This window comes from Saccopteryx leptura, chromosome 1 (genome assembly GCF_036850995.1).
Source record: "Saccopteryx leptura isolate mSacLep1 chromosome 1, mSacLep1_pri_phased_curated, whole genome shotgun sequence".
NCBI lineage: Eukaryota > Metazoa > Chordata > Mammalia > Chiroptera > Emballonuridae > Saccopteryx > Saccopteryx leptura.
The window spans coordinates 72,431,101-72,436,632 of NC_089503.1; the positions used below are offsets into that span (position 1 = coordinate 72,431,101).

At 41.1% G+C, this 5,532-nt stretch overlaps 1 non-coding gene across 1 annotated transcript; it reads right to left on the reverse strand.

Moving 5' to 3' along the window:
• Positions 1–5,241: 5,241 nt before the first annotated feature.
• On the reverse strand, positions 5,242–5,317 carry TRNAA-UGC (transfer RNA alanine (anticodon UGC)). Its single transcript has one exon. It is a non-coding gene; the product is annotated as a tRNA-Ala (tRNA).
• Between the last annotated feature and the right edge of the window lie 215 nt (positions 5,318–5,532).

Sequence of the window (5,532 nt, forward strand, 5' to 3'; positions counted from 1 at the left end):
AAGGTGTCCTGAAAGCTCTCTGCTCTTTGTACTGATTTTCTGCAGGAAGTGGGGAGCTGCTTCGTTCCTCAAGCACAGGCAGTACCCTGGGTCAGACTGACTGAGGCCACTCGTTGCAAACCTGAGGGGTCAAAATTAATGCAGTACTGTTGATTATTTAGCTATTCACATACACGGCATCTCTTTCTACGGAAGACCCAGCCCTGGACACTGATCTTTAAACCAGGAATGTGACTTATGGCCTCAGTGGGAGGAGTGAGCTCTGGCATGAATGGCTCTTGTTGTTCCCTGGTAGCCCCCGGCTCCCACTGCCGGCTGAGATGGCTCCCCGTGAGCGTGGCCCTCTGCTCCCAGGAATGTCAGCCCCACCTGCACACAGCATGCCGCTACTTGCTGGTCCTGACTGACTTCCACCTGGCCTCATCTGAGGGCAGCAGAGGCCCTCAGATCTCTGGTGTTTTCTAACCCGTTAAGTGCCTGAGATGCACCAAATCCCTCGGTCAAGACTTACCTGTGTCTTGTCTTCTAGAATATATAAGCTAAGCCAGGGGTCCCCAAACTATGGCCCGCGGGCCACATACGGCCCCCTGAGGCCATTTATCCAGCCCTTGCAGCACTTCCGGAAGGGGTACCTCTTTCATTGGTGGTCAGTGAAAGGAGCATAGTTCCCATTGAAATACTGGTCAGTTTGTTGATTTAAATTTACTTGTTCTTTATTTTAAATATTGTATTTGTTCCCATTTTGTTTTTTCACTTTAAAATAAGATATGTGCAGTGTGCATAGGGATTTGTTCATAGTTTTTTTTTTATAGTCCGGCCCTCCAACGGTCTGAGGGACAGTGAACTGGCCCCCTGTGTAAAAAGTTTGGGGACCCCTGAGCTAAGCTTTCTCCAAGGAACTCCAACCATACTCCGCAGTCTGACTCAGGGCTTTGGAGCCAGACTGACATGGGTTCAAATCCCTACACTGACATCTATTTGCATCATGACTTAGCACAAGTGGGGTAACCTCATGGAACCTCAGTTGTTTCCTCTTACAAGGTTGATGTAAAAATCAGAAATAGTATATAAAGTACCCAGTACAGAATCTGAATATTAGTAGGATTAAATTAAATAATTTGGACAAAGTGCCCAAGGGCTCAAATCCTAAAACAAAAAAAGTTACTTTCCTTTCAGTATCAGGGTGAATCTAAGCCTGAAGCTATTCATTCATATAGTAACTTATTCAACAAGCCACTGCTGATCCTGCAGAGAATGACAAAGGTATACTCCAGGAAGGCAGGGAGTCATCTTTTTGTCCCTCATTGCTTAAAGGTATCTAATACAGTGGCTGAAAATGCAGGTGTAGCATTAGTGTTTGTTGGAGGAAAGACAAGTCATCACTGAGTTTGGATTTAAAGGGAGGATGATGGGGGGGGGGGGGGAGGTAGAAGAGAGTAAAGGAGGGAAATGGTGATGAAAGGGGAATTGACTTGGGTGGTGAATGAGGGGTGTGGTGTGCAGATGACGTATTATGGAATGGTACACCTGAAACCTATGTAATTGTATTAACAAATGTCACCCTAATAAATTCAATTTAAAGGAAAAGGATGACTATACATTTTTAAAAGCTCTAATTTCAAGTTGATTGACTCAATTGATCAGAGAGCAACAAGGGCTGTTGAAGAAATTACATGCTGCTGAGGGTTAAGACAAGGCTCTGAGAGCGAGGTGCATTTAGCATGCGCTTTGAGGAATGGGGAGGGCTTCAAAGTGCAGTATAGGAGGGAAGATTGAGCACTAATGGGAGAACCAAGTTTGGCCCATGGTTGAAATTTTAGAATTGAAGCTGTAAGCATCTTTCTCTGTATGTGTGTTTCTGTGTTTATATGTCTAATTTAGAAAGGCCTGGGGGTTTGTAGTATTTCCCTATCTCTGGGCGATGTCCCCAAATTAAAATACAAAATCTATTAAAGAAGCTCATTGTACTGATTGGCTTTGAGATTAAAAAGCTGATATATAAATTGAATATTCCTAAAATTCCCAGAAATAAAGGAAATTGAGCCTGAAATACACTTGAGATGATAAAAAAGTATTCTTATAAAAACTAGCTCAGAAATTCTTTAAGATTCCATTTCTCAGAATGTAGGTAAATCTTTGGCAAATAAGACTAGTGTAATAATTTTGATTTCATTAAAAATGCTGTTTTCTCTGAATTAAAATTAAGTTTAATACAAGCATACATTTTTATTCTACTTAAATAACTTGTCCAGATTTACTGATAGAATAAGTTAATATTAATTCTACTAAGTATATAAAATTATAATAAATATATATTTTTGTTTAAATGAAATCATTATTCTGACAAGCTTTATTTTAACAGTAAATATGTTTTTGTAGCATGTTAGCTTCAAGATCATTTCCAAGATCTTTAGATAACTTAAAACCATGGACTGATACTAAATTGAGTTAATCAATAGATATTCATCAGATATCAACATCATTTCTAAAAAAGACAGAATACTGAAACAGTGTTACTCAGTATAACTAAAATTTGTATGTTTTTGCTTTTTATTTTTATATGTATTTGGGTCTATTAATAAATTTTTAGCCTGACCAGGCAGTGGTACAGTGGATAGAGCGTTGGACTGGGATGCGGAGGACCCAGGTTCGCAACCCCAAGGTCACTGGCTTGAGCGTAGGGTTCATCTGGTTTGTGCAAAGCTCACCAGCTTGAACCTGAGGTTGCTGGCTTCAGCAAGGTCACTTGGTCTGCTGTAGCCCCCAGGTCAAGGCACATATGAGAAAGCAATCAATGAACAACTAAAGTGCCGCAAGAAAGAGTTGATGCTTCTCATCTCTCCCTTCCTGTCTGTCTGTCCCTCTCTTTGTCTCTCTCTGTCTCTGTCACTAAATAAATGAATAAATGTGTTTGTTTTTCCATGTTGAGACTTAGTATAAAAGATGTATAAAGGTATAGAAAGTTGTGAATGTTTCCTGAAAATGGGTTTAATTGTGGTCAGAACTGGTTACGTTTTGATGGGTCTATTTATGAGATTTTAATGTCTTTAAGCTATTTTATACCTCTCAATAAGTTGTAAGTAAAGACTAAGCAAAGTTTTTATTGTGTGGTAAAGATGAGTTGACATCCTTTCTCCCTGTGGAAAAACCAGTTTCGGTGACTTCATGCAAATTGGACCTTACCCAAGTTGTCTATCCTTTCCAAATTTTCAGTTATTCCATATATCTTTAATAACTAGCTAAAACCTTCCTTTTCCAATTTATTTCCCTCTCGCCCAGTGGCATTACTGAGAATTAGAACTTGACTGTCCGCATCTCTATTGGGATCCTAAGTTGCCTTCCAGCTCTCTACTTCCCCCAGGTTCTGAAGAAACCCTGAAAGCTGAAGCTTGATGACTTGATGTAAATCTTGCAGGACTCACCATCACAGCAGACCATGCATGAACTAGAATTCTCTCTGGACAACCACTGTATGGGCTGCTGAGGAAGTCTGGTAAAATGCTTGGATCATGCTTGCCTTCATATTAGGTAACCTAGATTGTGGACAACAACACCACTAAAAGCATTGACATCCTAGCTCAAAAGCTTCAAGTAGCTCAATGAGTGACACTACATAACTGAATGGTTTCTCTCCATGGGCCTGTTGGTATCCACTAGGGTTAAACTCCTGGTTCTTTACTCTAATACTCCTTTTATGTTAACATTCCCCCTTTTCATTTTAAGCATCCTTCTTTTAAAATGTTTGATCTCCAGGACTGTAAGTAACTAACCTCTGCAGATGGTTCAACTGGTTTTGCAGGAATAGAGGCAACAAAAGGTCCTTGAGAGACTATTTCTTAGACCTTGCTTCACTCCATTCAGACGGTTCATGATCACTTCTGAGTTGTTCAGTCAGAAGTGACCTTCATTTGTTTTGAATAAGAAAACAGGCCAATAATGTTGAACTTTACCTAAGCCTTGTGCTCTCAGAAGACAGATAGTTAGAAAATTCCCTTATACTTTTGTTCTCCAAATCTCTTCACTCTTTTGTGTTCCAAGCAGCAGCTACCAGCTAAGTTTTCTCATATGCAGAAATAAGACCTACCTCCATCCTTCTTCCTAACTCAGAGACTGTGAGTGACCCCCTTTACTTGCCTTTATTAAAATCCCAGGCCCTCTTCATTTTCCTAGAAAACTCCCTCATTAGAGAACAGTCTCCCTATTGCAAGAGCTAAATAAAATCATCTCCTTATTTGACAGACTGTTTAGTCTTTCACACTTTCTAATTTAAAAAATAAAGGTAGGGGAGGCTTTCCCCTGCCTTTGAACAGTTGTGTGAGGATGTCTGAGACAGTAACAGCCACCTCCAGCAATGAGAATCAAGCCTGAGGATGGCCATCACATGCTGAGGACAGTGTAGGTAGATGTGGGAAGGCACCTGGGTCCTTGATGACATTGTTATTTTGCTGAAGCAGATAATCTTGTTATTCCCTCTCACTTCCAAACCTCTTTTTTTTTTCCATTTTAAAATTTTATTTAGAAAATTAACTTTAACAAGGTGACATTGATCAATAAGACTACATAGGTTTCAGGTAAACATTTCTATAGCATTTGAACTGTTGATTATGTTGTATGCCTATCATCTAAAGTAAAATCATTTTCTGTCACCTTTTATTTGTCCCTCTTTACACCCTTTCCCCTCCCCCTCCCCCATCAGCTATTTGTTAATCTCCCAGAAATACTGGGCCCAGGAAACTGTGCACTATATTTATTCTGAACTAGCTTAATTTAACTTTTTTAAATCTCTTATCCATTGAATAAAGTAGTGTTTTATATTTTAAGGAATTCATTTTCTTTTTTTTTTTAAAGTAGCAAGGTTTAGCTTAATATACATTATAATAAATTATTTTAAAATTCATATTCTACAGATTTTTTTTTTCTTTTTTTTTTTTGGTATTTTTCTGAAGCTGGAAATGGGGAGAGACAGTCAGACAGACTCCCGCATGCGCCCGACCGGGATCCACCCAGCACGCCCACCAGGGGGCGACACTCTGCCCACCAGGGGGCGATGCTCTGCCCCTCCGGGGCATCGCTCCGTCGCGAACAGAGCCACTCTAGCACCTGGGGCAGAGGCCAAGGAGCCATCCCCAGCGCCTGGGCCATCTTTTGCTCCAATGGAGCCTTGGCTGCAGGAGGGGAAGAGAGAGACAGAGAGGAAGGAGAGGGGGAGGGGTGGAGAAGCAGATGGGCGCTTCTCCTGTGTGCCCTGGCCGGGAATTGAACCCGGGACTTCTGCACGCAAGGCCGACGCTCTACCACTGAGCCAACCGGCCAGGGCCAGAATTTTTTAATAACAAATTTCTCTAGTTCTCTCTTTGAAGGGGCTGCTTTCACTTGGAATTTCCCACCGCTTTTGCAACATTCAGTTTTTTTTTATTGTATTTACATAGAGTCTAGTGTCTCCCCAAATGCATCTCCCCCTCCCCCGTATTCCCCTCAACATCTCCTTTGCCCCCCTCTCAACAGCTCCCTCCCCCCTTCCCTTCAGGTTTA